Source organism: Ambystoma mexicanum, chromosome 12, assembly GCF_040938575.1.
Source record: "Ambystoma mexicanum isolate Mex_15411 chromosome 12, UKY_AmexF1_1, whole genome shotgun sequence".
Classification (NCBI taxonomy): Eukaryota; Metazoa; Chordata; class Amphibia; order Caudata; family Ambystomatidae; genus Ambystoma; species Ambystoma mexicanum.
In genome coordinates this window covers 302,006,191-302,028,385 of record NC_090936.1, presented here as the reverse complement: position 1 = coordinate 302,028,385, position 22,195 = coordinate 302,006,191, and the positions used below count along the sequence as shown (strand labels likewise).

General features: G+C 43.6%; 1 protein-coding gene across 4 annotated transcripts in view; it reads left to right on the top strand.

Moving 5' to 3' along the window:
* Window positions 1–22,195, top strand: part of SOX5 (SRY-box transcription factor 5) — a 624,232-nt gene that overhangs the window by 560,244 nt on the left and 41,793 nt on the right. The window lies entirely within an intron of this gene.

Genomic DNA, 22,195 nt, shown 5'->3' with positions numbered 1-22,195 from the left:
TACTTTTCATATGATACATATTTACAATTTTAAAAACTTGATGGCAATAGCATATCTATATCACATATTTTGGACAATTCTTTGCACTTTTTTGTCACTTTTTGTCCGGGATACAATATCTATTTGTCCAAACTTGGTACACATGTGCGCATTGCATAGGGGCATAAGTGTGTGAAGTTTCATATTTCTGACATCAGCGCATTTGCTATAAAACCACAATTTCTACAGTTATGTCCCAGAACATAGCACAGAGTTCTGGCACCTCTTAAAATGTGCCCCCAAAATTTAGATTCAGAAGTCCGGGGTTTCGATATTTCTAACAATTGTCCACAATAAATTATCGGTCTTATTAGAAATCAGATTTTTGTCCATTTGTGAATCAACAAAATGGTTTATCTCCACCTCCAAAGGTTTCTTGTAGCTCAAGAGCAATCCCCGCCTTCTTCCTTCTGGCAGAGAGCACTGTTGACACTTTAATCTGCATATCTTTTCAGCCCAGGAAAGTCCTTTGTCTCTCCGAGGAGCAGCAGCCCAAATCTCCTCCCCTCTTCATCAACACCTGAATGTGATTTATTGGCCTTTTGGCGGGAAGCAGAAGGGAGGTGTCTTTCCCAGTGGGGGGAGCTTGTTTGTAGTTTTGGCTGAATCAGGCTTACTTTAAAAGTAAATGTTACATTTTTCTTTGTTGAAAATAAACTTACAATTTTAAAACAACATCTAGACACTGATTCTAGGCTCTAAATCATGGAGTTTAAATAGCGACAACCTAGTTTGCTCTTGATAACAAGTCACTTAGATTTGAGACATTAGATCTTAATGGTACAACTTTTATAGTTTTAAAACAGGCTTTTGAAACAGTCACAGGCGTACTGTGCCCAGATTTTGACAGCTTTCCCAGGCAGGCAAACTGCCTGTGGATGTTTTTGTGACCAATTCAACTTTCCTGCATATTGCAAATGCACAATAATTCCTTGTATTCCATAGCATGGGACACCCAACAAGAAGATTGAATGTTTGTGGGTGTTTGGGACCAGCATTCTGTATTTTTTAGCAACCAAGAAAAGATTTAAAAGCAGATTTCGGATTTCTTTCAGCAAGCACTGCTTTTCATCTGTGCTCCATTTTTACATGTTGGACAGCCCAATGACATGTTTCAGAGTGCGGTCTCCATTCCACCACTGACAACATGCATGGTAGATTTGGCAGCCATCTTTTTGTGCTTGGTGGAGCGCAATTTCCTTAGGTTTTGGCACATGGGATTTTTGCGTGCATTTTGCCGATTCTGGTGCCACGAGCACACAGGGATGTCACAGGGCAGAGCCTAGTGAGTCAAGGAAGTTTTTATAATGCTGATTCTTAATCCTGTATGAGAATGAATGGAAGAAAGCAGGCTGAAATTTGATTTTTACTCTCCTATGAAATGCTATGCTTTTCATCTCAGATAGGACTGTTTTTGCATTTAACAATAGGTTGCTTGATGCTTTCTGGTAATTGGAAGCATTTACCTTTTTGGCCTTGTCAGTTAATTTTTAGCAATACTCTTATTGTGGAAAGGCTGGTAGCATCACCCATGTCTGCCCACCTGTCTTTTTCAGATGATGTGCACAGGCTGCAGCTCTCTTGGTGATTTTTTAAATGTAAAGTTTTGCATTGCATCCTTTTCTTTTGCACAGATTTCCCTACAAAGCATACTCATCTGTTCAAGCCTTTGTCACCTATAAAGTCATGTTCCCCCAAAGGACCTCACCACCTAGCAGAATGACTAAAGATATCAGGAGACAAATGCTGCAAAATTAAAGCACAACAGACCCAGTTTAGATAATTAGAAACTGCAGAAAAGAGATTGAACAGGGAGGGTGGGCATTGTCCAACTGCAGACCATTTCTCTCCTCACGTTCCTTAATACTGCTCAACTACTTCTTGCACATTCTCAAATCGCTCCCTTTTAACTTGAACAGCACAGCCTTGTTCCATATCTATATTTTCACCCTAGGAGTTCCTATAAATTCATGCAAAGCACAACAACTGGAGGATCTCTGTAACAAGTGGGCCACAGTTTCAAACTCCAGAAGGTCCACACTGCTCCCTCACTTGAAGCGTATGACATAAGAGTTAACTGAAACGGAAAAGTAACAACCAGCTGAAAGTGCCATGCAATGGCTGGTCCCACCTCAGTGGCTTGCTATGTTTAAAGCACCATTACTTGACTTTACATTGGAGAAGAGCCCAACTCTAACTCTCATAAGTGCACAGGCCCGCCAGTTGCTATATGGCCAAATGGATTAGTATAGGAGAGTGGTAATAATGTAGAAAGATATAGTTCTTGGGGCATGTTTTCCGTTGAGGTTTGGGGCGTGTGCAGGTGCCTCCACAGATGTTGCACATGGATGGATGCCCACTGTGTCTTTGTCAGAGAAGGGTGCACATACTGTTGATGGTGTATTTAACAGGACAGATTTTTGGAAAGCAGTTGATCTGGTTCAGGGTGGTGAAATTTCTGAGAATCAGGAGTCAGCATAGCAATGGATGCTATGCTTTGTAGCATTACTGTGAATTTTAATTGGAGTGAATTTGGCAACATTGGTGGGTTCCAATGTCTTACACCCATCATAGTTCATCACTGTGGTGAATAACGTGTGCGTGTGTTCATCAGTGATAGAGGATGGCAAGGGCCACATGACAATGGATGACTTTTATGTAGTACTTTGAGTATGGATGGCTATGTTCTTGGAGCTGTACAGAGTATTATGGCTATGTGGAATAGAGCAGGAATAATGTTTGCAGGACTAGAATTTTTGTACTATAGTATGCACTCTGTGGAATAGCCCTGTACGCACTGCAAACTTACATTGTTTTTTAAATGATGACATGCAACCTGGTGTAACCACGTGGTGGTTTATGGGCCTATTGCAGACATTGCTATTCAGCCTGGAGGGGAGTGGCAGAACTCCTGATCAGAGCTACACAAGAATGAGTTCCTCCTAAACCACTTATGGGGCTTTAGCGTTGCAATATTCCACTTTGTGTAATACCCAAAGCGCTGATTAGGTTGTCGAAGTTTGCCGTGACTATCAACCAAACCCTCTTGCAGCTCCTATGATTAATTTGTCCTGGACATTTTTAAAACTCTTTACCTCTCGCCCCACACACGCACCAATGTTTATGGTAATTTAAACAATCCCTTTAGATGTCTGCCTTACCTGATTGATGATTATCCACTCTCTGCTGACCATCCACTCGTCTTCCTCCTTCCCTTCTTCTCCAAACTACTTTAAAGTGTAGTCATCGACTGTGCCACACCGAGATCGAGAGCAGCATTCCTGGGCAGACTGGGCTCCACCAGAATGGCTCGTGGGACTCTGTCCACTATTTCTCCTCCATTCTCCTACTCCACAGTCGTCTGCTGTCTATTCTCATCAGCTGTAGGCATGACGCTTTAAACTTTGCTGAACGATCGTACCACCTCTGCCAGGTCCGTGCCCACTTTGCCTGTGAAATCCCCCCTTTTCTCTCTATACACGATGTGCCATGAGACATGATTTGTTTGGTTTCTCCTTTTTGCAGTCTTTGCTGATTAAGCCTTAACCGTCCTCTCCTGCCCTAGGACACTGGTTCTCTCCAAGATGGCATGATTTGTAGCCTCTCCACCATCCAGAGTACTTGAAGGTATTAACTGCCTAATGCTCAACAGAGCCATGGTTAAAATAATGCACGGCTCCATCTCCCTTCTTTTGCTGTACACAGAACCCTTCCATCACTCATCTCGTTCCTTGGAGGGGCATTCTCTCTCCGCCCTCTGCTTGCCACCTCCAAAGACTGCAAAACTCGAATCTCAACCTTTATCCGATTCAACACCTCCTCTGCTCGGCATAACCTGCTCAACATCCCTAAAATTGGTTTACTGTGATTTTACCGAAAACGTTTTATTCAAGGTTTTTTTTAACCAAAACATTTTGAACGAAAAATATACATTTTTTTTGTTTGGTTTTTGTTTTATTTGGGTGGCCTCACCCCCAAACCCCTTGTTTCCCCATGGTTTAACCCCGCACCCCCCTCCCCACCTGTTTAACTTGTTTTACTGCCCCATATATAGATTTTTAAAAACAATTTGGCATTTTTTTGGTAAAATGTTTCCGTAAAAAATGCCTTGAATAGAAAATCTTCAGTAACATCACTGGATACCCTAAAATGACTCTCCACTCAGCTAACACCCTAACTAACAGCCTAGCCATCAGGAAGCTACTGCAAGAATCTCCAACCCTCCCTTCCCCCTTCTTCCTTCTCTTTCCAAATGTTCACAGGTTTGCTAGTCACAGCCCGTTCCTTGTCTTTTTAAGTTTGACCTTGAGTTGATGCTCTTTTGCTTCTCCAACCTCATTCCTAGAACTATGTTTTTACCGTTGCTTACATCCATTTGTCAGGTATTCTTGAATATTGGTGCGAAGGGGACGTTTTCAGTTTTAGGAGTGCAATCTTCCAGTGCATTGCAAGTGTCGGTGTTGTTTGTCACGCCGCTCTGTATGTTAGGGTAGTCTCCCCAGACAGCTCTGAAATCTTCGGTTTTTTATAACCTTGTTTTTCTGGTTCTAAATTCAGAACCACAACCAGATCAAGTCTACAATAACAAGTAGAAACCCAAGCCCCATGTTAACCTCTCTCATCAATTCCCACCCATCCCCTCTACCCTTTGTAGACACTGCCATATCCCTGTCCAAGTTCATCTGCGGTTAACATCCCTTCATCCATTGTCCTGACCCCTCTGACCATCCCCGTGTTGCTGCAATTTTGACAAGAGCTCTCACCATCCCACATCCTCCCATGTGACACGTACCTTCTCGAAAGGATGTGGACAGCCCCGATGATGAAGAAGAAGAAGAAGAATTGATTGTACCATGCAAGATCTTTCTTTAATAACTTCACTGGGGCTGATGGCTTTTAGGTAAATCAAAATGATCACCAGTCACAGAGCCCTTTGCTTAAAAAAAATAAAAGCTACATATCAGAAAAGCTTTTCCCTGTGTCTAAAGTTATATTGTATTCCATAAGCACTGCAACGACCGGTACTGAAAGCAAGGAAGCTCAGCCAGGGGTCCAGCAATGTTCAGATTCCATTCACTTGAAAGAAAACACAGCAAAGTGCCTGGCTGCTGAAGACGGACATCGCTTATTCGATGCTGCCGTTATGTCTTTGGGGTGGGCTGTTGTTCCATGGAACTTGTAGATTTACGATAAGCGACGCTGGAGTGAATGGCCCTAGGGCTAGTGGGGGACGAGGGGGCTGATAAGCCATTGTTTCTTCATACATTGCTTGCTGATAATTCCTCTGGCGGTATAAATACCGTTTCATCTTCTTTGGTGGTCTCTGGAAGTTTGTGCAATTGGAAGGTTGAGCCCCTTTTTTGTTTTGATTATTCCATTTTATTGGTACAGTAGAGGGGTTTTGAACAAAAAAGAAACAGACAAAAGTGGTTGAACTTGTTCTTTGTCAGATCAGAGTCTCCCTCCATTTATCAACATGTTTTCCCTGTGTTAACAAGTGCACAGCTGCTGTAGTTAAAAAGAGATGTAAGCACAAATGGGCAGAGGCCTGTACAGTTTGCCAACATTTTGGAAATATATATGAAAATCAAGACAAATACAAATGGAAGCTGTGCACTGGCCACTAGAATATGCCCACTCGAATAACATGTTGCTTTCCAGCATTCCCAAAGTGGCCATTTCCCTGTCCCAAGCAGGCGTATTACATGGATTGTTCATGAAGCGGCAGAGCCCCTCTGGCAGGCATCCATGGGTGGACCACAGCATCACTTGACTGAGCTCTATCCATAGGAGCTCTGGAATGACTCACAAAAGGGATGTTCCACCCTTATTCTCCTGCGCTTGCCTAATATGCTGCTTCGGAAGTGTCTTTCTCAAGGCTTTTCATGGGCCACTCTCTTCATCTGCTGTCCCAGTGAAAGGACTTTGCATGTAACCCAAACTCGAAATATAAAGTGAATATCTGAGCATATTGAATGCAATGCAAAAGATTGAGAAGTTGGGATGCAGAGCATTCTATTTTTGGCAATTGAGTATGTTCGAGAAGTTCTTGACAAGGGACTGTTGTGAAAAAGTACTTTGGTAATGGTCATGGCAGGGCTTTAAGTAGGCCAGAGCTAACCCAGGAAAGACAGTGCCATGGCAGTCTGCAACGCCTGCTCCCAAGCCAGGACACTGCCGGGGTTCCCTTGCTCTGCCATGTAGCAGCACCTGACGCAATTACTCCTGGATGTGCAGAAAGTGTCTTGAAAGTGCACTAGACTAAGCAATAAGTTTGCAAGCTGCGATGCATTTTGGGAAAAGCTCAAGGAAGACAGCCCAAGCCTTGCTGAACGTGGACAAGATGGAGGTCCTGGTGGTGAGTGCTTCCTCGAGTGATGCTCTCTGGGTGCCTTCTTTCTGGCCTGACACCCTGGGTGCTCTTCCGATTCCGGTGAGGGTGGTCAGGAATCTTGAGATTCTCTTGTCCTCCTCATTGTCAATGGCCCCGCAAGTGAGCGCAATATGTAAAACTGGTCTTTTTTTGCTTAGAGTGCTGCGAAAAGTTCTCCCTTTTCTAAGTAACCAACGGCAACCTCTGGCGGTAGAATCGCTAATCACCAGTCATATTGATGACTTTAATGCGCCTTACCTGGCCCTGTCTGCTGGCTCTATGCATCACTGGCAGCTGCTCCAAAATCTAGCGGCTCGGGTGGCCACAAATTGTCCATGTGGAGCACATATTAGTCCAGTGCTCCATGCCCTACTGGCTCCCGGTGGATTAGAGGATCAAATTTAAATCTACGTGCCTGGTCCACCGAGCTTACTATCACCAGGGGGGCCGAATATCTGCGAGATAAGTTCTGTCCCTATGTGCCAGGACGCTCACTTCACTCTGGCGGTACCAATCTGGTGGCAATTCCTAAAATACGACTCTCCCGAGTTGGAGCAAGGGCTTTTTCCTTTGCGGCTGCTAAGCTGTGGAACAGTCTGCCGTCAGATCTTGGGAGGCACCACGAACCATCTTCAATTCAGGCGTGCCCTGAAAACCTTCTTGTTTTAATGTGCTTATGGGGCGGCCCTCTTTCCCTTTCGAATTCTCGTGCCAAGGTGCCTTCGGGTGAAAGAGCACTATATAAATGCTTGCAACAGAACATAACACCTGAAAGCTTAAGCTGTCCAAATCATTGCATAACGGTCATGGTTTGCCAACATGTTACTATCTGTGTGTGTTGTGAGTAATGAAATGAGAAGCAATCCCAGTGTGTATTATGTTTCCAGAAAGGTTGCATGCTTAAATCACTATTGCAGACCTGTTTGTCAAATATGAAAATCTGTGGCTATTCCTCTATTCCTAAAATGCCTTTTGATTTTATGCAAAGCATCCAGGAAGCCACGTTGGTGCTGTTTGTCCCCTCCCTTTCGCATAGGTGATATATTTACAGAATTAGCATCATTTACTCACTAATTTGTATATTTCCCGATCGTGTTGTATTGACAGTCAGTGATGTATTTACAATATGCAGACTGGATGCAAACAAGACCACCTGTGAGCTTTCTGAATGACTCAAAAAGCAAGTGTTTTGGTGTACAGGCTTTCCATTACAACATATTGGTGCAAACCAGTAAGTTCTTTGAAATAACCCACTTTTCAATTTCCTATGCAGTTAACATATGACTCCAGTTTTAAAAGATGGTCCAGATCCACCTCTTGGTGGAATTCTCTGGCACGCCTCTCGCCGGCCCCCAATGGTCTTCAGACTATGGGACTGGCCCCCACAGAGGGGTGCAAAGGATGTCTGCGGACTGCTTTTCAAATAAAATATAAGCAGCAATAGATTGGGGGTCCGGCAAAAATGTTGTTACTGAAGGGGGGCCAGTATAAAAGGTGTGAGTACTAGTACTCTAACCGAAGATGGCGTTCTTTGAATACGTATCGTGAACTCCGGATTTTCTTCAGTCATGGCAGGCAGACTACTCCTGGAATTTACATTATTTTAGCCTGCTCGGCTGCGTAGAAATGCACATACGAAACAAAAACAAAAAACATGTTGATGTCTTTGCTTCAGAATCCCCAGCGAGTCAGAGCCACAGCTGCGAAACAAAAGAAAGAGTTTGGCACAGGACTGTTCCGTGCGTCTTTCCATTTTTCTAACTCTTGGAGAAAAAAAAAAGTACATTCAGCTGAGAGAGGAGCCGATCTCGCCGCTGTGAGAGGCGCAGTGCACTGCCGAGTGTGGCAGCTCTCCCCAACTGGGAGCCAAGCAACTTTTCCAGCTGAACCTTCTGCTGGCTCTGATTTCTGGTGCTTAGTCATTTTCGTCCGTGACAAAATCCAGTGTGCGCGCTACTTTCCCTTTCTTTCTGTCAGGTTCTTGAGGGGTGTAATTAGACGTTGCTGGAGCTCTTCCACCGAGTTGGTCCAACTCTCCAGTGCGTTTCGTTCTTCGCTTTTAATGACTAGCCATTCGATCTGTTTGCGTGTTTTAACTCTAGCGGGGCGATTTGGCCGTAGACATCTTTTTACCCACGAAAAGTGCACATGCGTTTTTTTGCTGAAAGTATAACTTTATCTTCATTCTGAAGGAACTATTACTACACTTCTATGTATTCCACTTATATTAGCCATTTAGGGTGACCAGATTTTTGAAAATAGAAAAACTGGGACAAGCAACTGACATAGAACTAGGACTACAGCTTCATGTTGCAGCACCAGGAATCGAACCTGTGGCTGCATATCTCTGAAGCAACATTTCGATTCACTGACCTATCTTTCTAGTGTATGTACAGTGAGTGCCTATTTTCTCATCTTACATACTCTGGCTAACCTCAGCCTCTTGGGCTGATGCAAAGGGGTTTGTTCCCTCAGCTGAAGTGCCCTTTTGTTGCCCATTCTTGACAAGGAGGCAACTTTGACAGCTCGTAGGGCAGTCTGGTGCAGCGTTGGTGCTCCCCTGCTGGTGGAGTGCAGGGCAGTGGCCTAGTAACGCCCTGCCTTATAAAGGCCCTGTACGTTTTCTCGTTCTATGATGTATCCGCTTAATTGGCAACCCCTGTTAAAAAAGGACTGAAAGGCAGAATTCCAGCTATAAATCCAACCTGCAAGCGGGGTGACTGCATTCATAATTCCAAGTGCGGGTGCTTTGTTTCTCGCTCATATCGACCTTCAGCTTTGATCAAGAACAGCAGTGTTGCACTTGCGCCACCGCGCCTCCCATCCAAGCACCTGGCAGCCCCGGTATCATTTATTATGTACTTGCAACCACAGCAGCCCTGGAGAGCTCTGGGAGTTTTAACTACTTGTAACGGGCTCACACATTAAGATAACCATGATTAATGGATGCTTTGCGTGTGAACTTGAGACCATTCTGCGTCCCTTTCTGGAGGCGCCAGGGATGTGTTGTTGGTTGAGGGTGGATTGGCATTATCCGCACACTGCTGGTAATTTGTGAAATGGAGATTCTGCTTTCCTGCTGTAATGTGTTTGAAGGGTGCTTTTTTCTGCTTTGTTTTTAGTCCAGTATGGCGGGGAGGTTTCTTACTAATTAGACTTTTTCAAGCTGAACCCCGTCCTCTGCTCTGCCGAAAGACTGATAATGCTTTGTTTAAGCACAGTTTTACTGTGTTTTTATTTATTTCATAGTTTTTTTAACTTTTATTTGGGGAGCATGACATGCTGATTTCTTTTTGTGCCACATGTAAGTGCTATCGGAAGGGAAATAGAAGAAAGTCCAGGAAAATGGGGTCCCTCTTCCCTGGGATGGTACGGAGTGCACGAGACTGCTGGCAGGAAAGGAGTCTATTTTTTTATGTGCATCCCGGATATATGTTGGGTATAATGGTGCACCGGCCATAACGAGGATCACTCATGGTGCTTTGGCATGGGAATGGGCAGAGGTTACCTGGTCTTTGGTGCTGCACTTGGTGCCTTTTGGCCATTTCACAGCACTCAGGTTGTTTGTGGTTGAAGTCAAACGGGTCTCTTGCAATGCTGGCAAAATAGGTGTTAATCACATTGGCTTCGCTATGAAGCTGGACGAAAGGAGGGGGTAGCCCCAATTACATACAATGGGGGGGATGGGAACTCTTTGTGAAGGGTGCGTATTCCAGGGTTCTCTGGAAGGATGGCTGGCTGGCTGGCTAGTAAGGGCACTTACTAAAGCCTCAAGTGTATTCCTGATCCAGAAGAACTGCCCTAGGATGCTTCTCTCTCGGGCTAGGGGTTTCCTGCGGTTCTGTGGTCGAGGAGCTAATTTCACCAAATAGTGTTTCTCTTTGTCCCTTTATGCTTCACATATAGGGCAGAATTACTCTTTATGTGGACCTGAAGATGTTGTGGACTTTAACTCCTATGGCCACTAACCAGCATAGTCAGTGGATAAAGATCATGGGAGCTGTAGCCTAAAACATCGAGAGGGTCGAATTAGTTGTCATGAATAGTGCAACAGATTTTAAACGTTTTACATTGTTCCACTGGTAATCAGCTGAGCGTTTTCAAGGATCCCTGGTACTGCTCCAACTGAATGCTTTGTATTGGGTTTTCGGCACTGGGTACCCCGACTGTCAATGCATCATGAATCGAGACACAGAAAAGAGATTCAAAGTTCAAACAAAATAGTTCTATTAACTTAAATGTCAGGAAGGTTGAAGGCCTAACTTACCCTATGCTAAGGTGGGATTTCCCTACCTAAGCAAACTAAGGAAAGTCTGTGTCATTAAGTTCAACTTACGTCTGTCTGTGTCCAAAACATATACTTCACCTCACAACTATAGCTAAACAATTTATAGGGATCTCAACAACAAATCAAATAGTGTTCCAAAATAGTATTCTGAGCTTCTCCCAGCTCTTGGCTTACTTTTCAGCTCGCCTTCCTCAAGTTCAAGACAGTTCCACAAAGTCTCAGGGTTCCCTTCCCCAAGAAGACAACACAGTTCCAAAAGGGCCTTGAGTTTTCCTTCTCCAAGGCAGCAATTTCCTTGAAAGTTTATACAGATTGCTTTGATCTCTGCCTCACTTAAGTAATCTTTTTCATACATGCAGATTTGTTATCTGTAGATTTCTTTAACTCTCTCAGATAGGGTATCCTTGTTATAGGTGCAGTTGTCGGACCACACAGTCTACCCGTTACAGGTCACGCAACTGGTAACCCTGTTTACATTCACTTTGCTTTCTCTTCGCTAGTCTTTTCGCTTTGACACAATGTATTTCCCTCTTTGACAGTTTCTTGACTTTGCCACAATGTATTTTTTCATACAGTGCTCTCTTTCCTTCACTTTACTTTCACACTCTTCAGTAATATTCATTGCTTGCTTTTCATTGTATTTCATAAGATTCGTTCTTCACCTTTCAATATATGTCCTGAATGCTTCACACAAGCTTGCATTCCATTCATAGGTTTATCAAAGCCTTCCTTTAATTTGGTTTTCAATAGTTCTTCATATTCTTTCATTGGCAGTTCAACTTGTTCATATTTTCCACTACAACCCTTCACTTTGGGTACACTTTATCTTGCACATCTCATTATGTGCATTTGCATTTACTTTTGCCCTGTAGTAGCCGCCAGGAGCACCACAGTACGAGTGTTCCCTGTTGTGCACTCACCGGTACCTGGTGCCTCCTCCAGGGTGCTTATTTCCTCTGCTTCTACTCCGCGTACAGGTCTCCGTAGTATTGCGAGCCGTGACCGCACTCTGCTGTTCACTCTGTGGGTTCATTGGTAGCTCTGCTCATCTCTTGCAGACGCTGCCGGTACTATATTGTGACAGACTCTCTTCTGTGCCCCACAGCTTCTGCTGTGGGCACTCGACCATGAGGACTCCAACCACTGTGACCCTCTCAAGGCCCGCTCAAGCCTCAATGTCACAGGGTATATGCCGGCATACTGCCCTCCTGACTGGATCCTCCTCGGCAACCTCATTCTCAACAGGATTTCTCCCCTCACAGGCCTGAAATGCTCGGCCTGGCATCTCTCCTGCTCTTTCTTTCCTGATTTTCGGCCCCACCTTTTAGGCACATGCAACTATTTAACAGGTTGCAGGTGTGAATCCTTAAGTCCAATTGCCTGACCATAGTTATTTGTGTTCTCTGTATATGCCTGACTCTCTCAACAGTCTTCAGTCCTCTTCCTCGTCTCAGTACCAGAAATTACATGTGAGTGTGTACCACTCCTAGTCACCTCTTCCTCGTCCCAGTAATACATTAGAACAAATGAGGGGAAATGATGGGAAGTGATTGGCAACAGCCTATAAAGACAGGGTAAGGATAAGATTGGTTATCACAAGAAAAAGGGTGATACTATGTCTCACCTGCTGACATCCTCTTTCCAATCCCCAAGGACCCTCCACCCAGGTGATCCTCCCTTGCATGTCCACCCCCAGGATCATGAACTAAAAGCGATGGCCTTTCCATGGCCACCTGAGAAGAGAATCAAAGGGGAGTGGGGGTGTAGATACCCTCAGGTTTCTCATACTACTTGAAATTGTCTAACTGGGAAAGTTTCAGTGCTCTTGTGGTTTTAAATCGGTAAATCATCTGAAGGGGTGGGAGGACTCTTCTGACCAGAGATTTCCTTACAGTTGACAAAACATGCCTACAAACATGATGGAAACGAACATGTTCGCTTTTACACTGGATACAGCGTGCTGGTATTTTAAGATACCAAAATGTGCATCCTCTGGTGAGCCAGATTCTCACTACAATTAGGCCCTCTTAAACGCATAACAGCACAACAAAAATACATTTTTCTCATATGTAATAGAATATAGACAATAATCAAATAGTCTTTTTATAAGCCACTTCACCTTATAGCCATTTACTCTGGTAGGGAAAAAAACAGCAACATAGTGTTTGTAATTCTGGGACCCCTATCCCAACATGTATCTTTTTATATTTTATTTTGCATCTCTGTCCTATTCCCTAATAATTTAAAATGTGTAGTGAATCGTCCTAAAAGATGCTAATATTGACACATAGATTTGCCCCAATCAAATTGCAGCAGCCTACATCTTGGCAGGAAATTAACACATTTTAGAATGAGTGTCTTCTCCAGAACCATTCAGCTAAGGCCGCCAAGCACTATATGCTCACTTTTTTGTGTTGTTTTTCCCAGTGCACCAGGGCATTCCTGTCGCATTTCATTACCGGTAACACTAATTTGATCAAGTCTTGCTTGTCACGGTCCGCACGCATCGCAAAGACCGTAACCAGTCCCACATTCCCCCTCTGTAGCCTTGACGCCTGGTGCCCTCTTTCGTCATTGACATTGCAATCAATGTTGTTTTCGATGTGAAGTAGTAAGGTTAGTGACAGTTTGGTGACCTTTGCCCTGTTAGAGTCGTGTGCCTGTGGAATGATCTTCGTAGCAAACCCGGCCATTTAAGGACCTGATTTTTTCAACTGTAGAAAGATCTTGGAGTTTCTTTCACAGGCGCCCACAGGCAGTTCAGGCTTCTGGTTTTGCGCTAGAGACACATGACTAATTAATTCAACTTAAAGTGCAGTACTTACTTCCAAACCAGGTCACAGACGTAACCGTGAACACTTGAGAACAGGCCGTTATTTGCAAGGAGCAGAGGATAAATGAAGGATATCTAGGTTAACTTCAATCAGATACTGCTGTCCTGCGTTCCAATTATGACCTTGTTTTACGCTCATATGCCAGACATACAAAATGTGCCAGGTTAGCTCCGTAGAATGATACCACACCCGATTTTGAGATGTTGACTCAAACACGTGCGTGTCGCAGTTAAATTCCTTGCCCCATTGTTCAATGACATCCAATGGCAGTCCTCAAGGGATTTCAATGTGTCAGGCTTACGGTATATTCAGAGTTAATGTTTGGTACATTTCCATTCTTTTCAAATCATTGTGAATTGTTCTCATGAAAATTCATGTTGAATATCTAAAATGACTGACCTGATTGTGACCTTCAGTCCCTGAGTGGGGCACTTCTAAAAGACTATGTAGTTAGAACATGTGTAGAGTAGCCGACTAATTAAGATCAAAACGGGCAACATTTTAGGTTTCCTAGATATGATATTGGAAAAAGTGAAGGCGAGAGGTCCCAATAAACATCTCAAACATGTCCTTCTGCTTTTCGATCTCATTCTTTCACCATTTGCTTCTCCTACTTCTCTACCACTCGCGAAACCACTCATGTACGATAGATAGGAAGCAACGCACAAACAATTTAGGACAGTTTTTGCACTTTTACATATAGAGTCCAATTTTCTGCGAGAAATTTGTTTTCCTTGTGGCTGGATATTTTTTCTTTTCATGTAAATTTGAGTAAAGGACATAAATGTGAGACAGCGTATTCAACACTACAGCTAAGTCAACGCCTACTCTATAATACTGAATGAAAACCCTTATTGATATATCTTTAGGTCCAGTTCATGCGTTCTGGATGACTACCCCTATATAACACCCCTCTCTTGGAATCCCCCTGACCCCACTGAGCCAAGAAGTAGTTCTGTTTTGCAAGTTAAAAGGTTTATTTGATAAATTAAACAATAGATATATATATCCCACTTTATAATAAATTAATAATTGAATACCACACTTAATCTGATATGATAAATATTAACAACGGAGAATCTGGCGCTAACACGCTTCTCTATAATCAATAATGAGTTGAGATGAAATGGATAAGATAGCACACAGGTGAATAGGTACAGAAGTATAATGTGGTAGAGAATGCTTTATAAGGTTCAAGGAAATGCAAGGTTGAATGAATGAAATGCAGTATAGAAAACAACTTGATATGATTTCAGCAAAACAATGTAATCACTTTTCTCTGGCAATCCCCTCCCCCCTTTGATGCAAGGCAAGGAAATGGAAGGAAAACACACAGTTCTCAGAAATGCAATCAAATGTGATTCAGTTCACCCCAGCAAGCTTAGACTACAGAAGTTTGAAAACACAGGCCCAAATTGCTTTGATATGTGCTGGCAATGAATTGAAAAGTATGCTAAAATACTTTTAATTCCCTTTCAGAGGTTCAGGGTGATTGGTATCTAGTTAATATTAGTCCAGGCTCACACTAGCAATGAGGCAGGGATAGTTAGCAGGTTAAACGAATTTCTGGCAAATGGAAGGCAAGCAGCAGCAGTTTTTACATGTGAAGAAATTTGCAAATCGCGGCAAAATTCGCGGATGCGCCGAGCGCTATTACAGAGGAACCACAAGGACTATCTCTATCGTTTTGGGGTCCTAGGAAAGCCTAGGATCTCATCTTCCAAATGCAAGTCTCTAGCACAAACGGTCGCGGAGATATGAGCGATTAAATAAAGGTCGTTTTTGGTTTTGCAAATTTTAAAGTTCAAAATGACAAGTGGCAGATTTTGCAGCTAAAATGACAGGTGACAGCTAGGAGGCAGTTCTACTTAGGTTAAATAGATTGAATTATATGATTTTAACTAGGAGATTGGTTCTGCACAGTTTTCTAGGTACTCACACTATATTCTTGAGTGAAATGAGCCTCATCACGGATCTGGTCAGGGTTTTAAATTCGCCTCTGGTCTCTGCACTTCACAGTGATCTGGGTCAGCTCTCTCTGGTTCTCTGGTCTGGGTCTCTAGTTCTGGATAGATTGAAGTCTCTAGTTTGGCTCTCTGGAGGTTTGATGGAGGTAAAGCATGGATTTTTTCGGCAGAGCGTCCCGCTGCAGATGGAATTGAAAAGTCCCTATCTGTCCTGTCTGTCTGCTTTTATGTGTTTAGAATGTGGGTGTGTTCTAGCATCACTGACCCTACCTCTCTCTCAGCTTCTAATTGGTCAAACTTCCATTTATCATTTGATTGGGGGAGCTAGGTTGGGTCGGAGTGATGTCATTTTACAGCCTGCAGAAAGTCCACTCCTCCTGTCAACTTACACACAAATCTAGATTTGAAACAAATACATATTTGCAGAGGTACATATTGTTTTAAAATCATATGCACCCATCATGCATTACAGGAGGTATCCCCTGTTCAAACTCTGCTCTTCCTGGGAGCTTGCATTCAGAAATGGCACATATTTCACTTTTTAACTGATTTTGCAATTTCTGACATTGACCCAACTTTACATACATGTGCGCAGGGCGTACGGACATTAACTGATGAAGTTTCAGATTTTTAACATGCATACATTTAGAGTTATCCCCACTTTTCCGCTGACACCCCCCTGAACATACCACCGGTTCTAAAAACCTCTTAAACTGTGGGCAGAAAAATCACAAGAATCATGGTATCATTTATAAAATTTTCACATGTCCGCTCTATGAGTTATTCATCTTTTTAAAGTTATGTTCTGGCTCCAAAGGGGTGTGGTTTACCCTCAGCACAAGGTTGAATTTCCGGTTTTTCCAGTTCTGCCAAGCCAGCTTGCTCTCACAGGCAGTGCCCCTCCCCTTTCCTCAGGAGGAAGCCACTTTTTACGACCATTTACGACTCCTGCCAATAAAACCTTTGCCTGAGCCAGGACAGGGCTTTGTTCACTTTCCTGCAGAGCACAGGTAATTCAATTATCAGATAGATGGCATATCCTTAGTGTGAGCAGCAAAAGGGCAGCTAGGCCTGGGAACACAGCTGTGACTCAAGTTTCACTCCTGATGGGGGTAGTTGCCAGGCAGAATTCAGTTCCTTAAGCCAGGTTTCAGATAAAATGTCACTTTTTGTTCCCCAGTTCCTGCATTCAAATAAAACTAAACATTTTCACATATGCAGCTAGAAGGCTGATTCTAAGTGCAAAACTATGGCATTTCAACAGTTACAAAGGCATGTGACACCAAACATAGGTCACTCATTTGATCTAAACATTTTCGATTTTAGTGTCTTTAAATCCAGTGCAACTTAAACTGCTGACTCCATAGCTCAGCCAGTTTTGTTATAAGCATTGTTCTGGGCTCTTCATTTCCCAGATTTTGTAGGCACACAAAACTCCATTCTACCAAATGTCTGCTGGTGTTCAGTGAATATTTTGCACATATTGCAATGTTTGAAATAGGCACTTTGGCTTGCCTTCAGAGAAACACAGGGTGGTTTTAAACTGCCGGCTTTTGGATAGTGGTGAGTACTGGTACTGCACTCATTTTTGGGATTTAAGAAAATGAATTCCCCACAATTCTAGGTTGCATTTGGCAATCAGCATTGCCATTCCCAATGGTTTCAGACTACTGTGCGGGTAGTCCAATGGTGGTTTTAGGCAGTGTCCTTCTGTGCCCATAACATCGGCAAAAATGGGTGGCAGCCTATTCTTCATGCATTTCCCTGCGCATTTTCTGGGAAGCTCTGGCCATCATGATGTTTTCATGTCAGTACTGCACAGTTTTGAGGTATGGCTCGGATGCATGGGTAAATACATCCCACAAAGCAACACCGGGATTGTTAATTGAATCAGTGGAAAATTATTCAGTTGACCATCTCTCTACTACAGAGATGTGTGGGAAAGTGATTTTCAAGTTCTTAAAAAATGGGGACTGGTTGGTGGAGAGTTACAATATATATACATTTCTCACATTTACCAACGAGTACCATGTGTTTTCCTTTTTAATGTAATATAACCAGGTCTTCTTTAGCATGGCTTCTGCCATTTGGTTGGCTTCTTGGCACCAGTTGATAAGGGTCTTTGGTTTGGGAAGAACGCCAGACATTATGATTTCATGACACTAAAGGAAATTAGTAGAAGAAACGAGTGGCACAGAATGACTGTGTGGGGGCAGGAAGTGTATAATCTTGGATGCCCGCCTGCTAAAAAAAGGAAGTGGGGACCGGATGATGTCACGCCCTTCAAAGCATGTTTTATGGCAGGCCTTTGAGCTTTAAGTAGTATACTTCAACGGTGGTTGTGTGCAGCGGCATGATGGGCTCAAGATGTGCTTTAACATTCCTTTAAAATATAGTAGCATGAGATAAACTGGGGAATGAAATCCCTAACCAATGTGGCTCCATGTGCAAGGTCTGGAGGGTGCCGAAGCTCGTGCTATATTAACCATCTGCGTCAAGAGTTGACTGTATGAGAAAGACAACACAGGGCAAAGAGTTAGGGTATTAACAAAGTATATGATGACTACCTGGAGGTACATACCGTATAATCTAGAGGTTCCCAAATGTAGCCAACCCTTTTCCATTGTGCAGGCAGTAATGGCATGCCCATGAGCACCGTACCCTGAATATGAAGTTACTGTCAAGACGTCAGCAGACTTGGCAGGATGGAGCATAAATTAATTGACCTTGGGAGCAACCTCCCATCATACTTCTACCTTCAGAATTATTCATGACTTTACAACACAGTAAGGCTGCCTCACAGCTCTGAGGGTCATGCAGGTAGTTCAGTGTTCAGTCCAACAAAGTAAGCAACCATGAGCCAATAGGTCCGGACTGGTGGGCCCTTGAGGCCCAAACGGCCATGAATGGGCAATTCTGATTTATGGATAATTGGGTTACCCAGGCGAGACTATATAATAGGGTGGCCTTCAGTGTATAGTGTCTCTGGTTCTAACACAACGTGCAGAATGCTGTCCAAATGGAGTGCTGCCTGCAAAACCTATAGGGTTCCTGTTGCATTGTGGAGATTTCCGCTTCTCCTTCACCTGCAGAACACGGATTACTGAGAAATGAACCAATCCGAAATGTCTGAAGGAGAAAAAAATTAACATTATTTTACCCCAAAAAACTTTCGGTGTTCTCTCCACAGGACATTTCAGACTACCCTCTTACCCCCACCCCTTTACTTACCTGTGGGCGACACACCTCCTTGTGTGCCGCCGTGTCTTGCATCCCTTTGCAACACTGGTTCCCGTCGCTTGCGTGGTTGGGAACCAGCGCTGTAGGGTCCTCTTTTCTTCCTTTTTTATTTATTTTTTTAAAACTTCATGCCGATGGGTGCGGGGGACACCCTGCAGCCCCGCTGCCCTTGTTCACTGTAATGCCACCGAAAGGGGGACTTGGTTGACATTTTCAGCTATACGCAATTTTCGTAGAGCAGAAATTTGGTCAAATCTCCCATTCGTTTTTTTTCTTCTTTGTTTTAATGTACGGATTCCGCGGCACACACCCAGAGGGAGCAGCATATCTGCTGCCAACTCCGGCCATAGCCTGCAGGGATTTCATGCTGCTGTCCCTGCACAATTTATTTATTTATTTTTGCATTTGTTTACAGCGCACAAAAACCTTGGGTATCTAAGCGCTAGTTACATTAGGGTACACATTGGATGGAACTAGGTATTTATTTGCTTTGCTGATTTCATTTCATTTTATGTTCCCATCTCTTTTGGACAAGAATGTGGCAAAGAAAATGAAACGTGATAGTACCACTGTGACATTATTAAAACGAAGGTTTTTCAATTCTATATTGTCTTTATGCAGGTGCATTCAAATGAGCACAGATGTGTGTATGTATATATAGCAGCCACATGAATGTTTTTTTTTGCTCCAGTGTGTAGCTGGACCTTTCCACTTTCCTGTCCTGACCTACACTATTAACAGTTTGCCTTACTGGAATGATGGAGGGTTAATGCAAGTCAAGGCACATTGGCGCACATTTGACTGTTTGACATTCTGCAATGTTGAGTGACATCCGGGGAGAATTATCTTTCCTCCGACTTCATAGCAGCTAATTGAATTATTCTATTATACGGCATGTTTTAGTAGTGGGAGGTTGGGGTCACCTTGTACTGAAACGGAGTGTGGATTTCTTCTTTGATCACTGGCACATTTGCCCAAGGCAACGCGCACAAGTTGAGAATGACGGCAACCCCCCCCCCCAGTAGAACACCCAAAGGAAATGTCCACCATACATTTAAGAAAGTAAAACCAATGCATGCACTTTTTGTGTGCAGAGCTTTCTATGTGGTTCTGTTTAACTTTGATAGAAAAAATATTGTATTTTATGTTTAACAAATCAACCTTTTTGTACTACCTCCTTCTCCTTCTTTTAATGAGACCTCCTGAAACTACCGAGAAAATGCCACTTCTCACCGGCTCCCTATCACACTTATCCCTCCCCCATGCCCTGCATTTGTTAACACCATTTTCGCAAATGATTGCGAAAACCAGTTTCGAAATAAGCTGATTTTCGAATTTCCCTTTCTACTCGGCGCAATGACGGTCTTGTTGAATAAATCTCAATCCATGTTTTTCCAAAAGGGACCGATGTCTGTCTTGTTCTCATATTGCAAGCCACACACAGGGCCACGGGCCTCTCCTGACCATTTACTGTTTTGGAATCTAGCCTCTTGCCTATGTTGCTATGAACTATAAGCCCCGGGAAAGTGACAGACCATCCCTCCTGAACCCAGTGCCTGACCAGCGCCCGCCCCATTTCTGCAACCTTGATGCACCACACAGTGCTACTGGCCTGCTCTTCCAAAGGATATGCCTCTAGTCTCTAGAACCTCACCAGCTGCTCCTACTGGATGGCAAACTCAACCGGTCGCATGTGGAGGTCTACTGATCTTCCAATCACTGATCTAGTGCTAAACTCGCCAAATGAACAGATCTGCATATTCTTTAGGCTGGGCTCAATCACCCCAGATCAATTGATGCCAATTGTGAAATGTCCTCCCTTTGACATGCTGCTCCTCATTGCCATATTCAAACAGTCCCGCTGCAGCGAAAAAGCCCTAGAGGAGAGTCACTGGCCCCTCCATGTCGACCTGTAGCTCTCCATTGCCACCTTTTAGTACATGTAGATCCATATTTTGTTCTTGGCACTGCATGCAGCCTTAGTACTCTTCTCCAACCATATTCTATGCTCGGGTACCAGTCCTGCACTTACCTGTGGCACGCAGTGGGCTCCAGTGGAAGCTTCATTTGAACCACACAAAGTAACACCATTCAAGATTTTATCTGCAATTTGATTGTTCCTCTTGGCTGCCTTTACATCAGCCAGGTGAACTAAACCTCACAATCGGCCATCTTGCATTTTTAATCGCACTGTGTGTTCAGAACGCGTGTTTCCATGTTGTGATTTCTGGCATCCTTAATATTGCATGTATGAGACATGAAGGTCTGTAATGCAAGGTGTTCCAACCCTCCACGTGGGCGATGCAGACACTATCAAACATCCAAATTAAATGAAAATAAAAAATCACGTTATGTAACAAGGAAGCCATTCTTTGCTGTGTCTCTCATGTTATGTTTGCGGGACACAGCAACCGATTTGTGCATGGAGTGTTCACTCACAGGACAGCTCCATGTTCCGAGTAGCTAGTGTTTGCTTCAATACACTGTCAACCAAAGCAATGCTTTTTTCCTGTGCTTTGGTTGGCAATATATTTAAGACAGCATAGATAATCTGGTGTGCATGTACCTGCGCAGCCAACAGGGGGTGCTTAAAATGAATAATCTAGACGCCAATATTCAAATCTGCTTGTAAAACACAGGAAGACAGATTATAGCAATTCATCACTCCAAAGTGTGTGGATAGATCTAAAGGAGCATCGTTTGGTACCCATGTTATTAGTGACACACTATGGGGCTGATTACGAGAATGCGGGTAGTACCGGCGGCCTACCGGCAATCGTGGTTTACCGTTTCCGCCACCTGATATCCCAGTATTACCAGGATATTCCAAGCGGCAGAGTAATGGTAAATTCCCATTCCCATGGAACCACTGAAGCACCAGCATTGTTGTTAGCGATGCCAGTGCTTAAGTGAATTATCTGCCGGTAGGGGCCTGAGTTAGGCCTGTTCGTAGTTCACTGCCCCTACCGGCAGACTCGGATTATGCCGGTCTGGAAAAGGGGCCGGTACACATTGGTACCGGCACCTTTTTCTGGACTGGCATACTTGTTATGAGCCCTCATGACACATTTATTTTGCAGTATTTTGTTGTTTTGTGCTACCACACTAGAACACAGTGCCTCAGGCAGTTCTTTTGTATCTGACATGGTTCCAAGCAGCCCATGCTTTGTGACATTGGCATCCTGCAAATCACATGCTGTAGCTGTGGCCTGGTCATTCATTCTGTTGCAATATGTACTAATTAGGTATGACATAGCTACTGATCACATGGCAATTGTGGTGAGTACCCAAATGCAAATTGTCGTGTCTTGTAATAAAAAGGGCATTGAGATGGCCATACTTTAGCTACACTTTCAAGCATTGTTCAGCCAAACCAATTTTTTATTAATTTTCCAAGAAGCAGAGAAACAGGGAAGTGGTTTTATAGGGGAATGCTTTGCACCGCCATTTATTT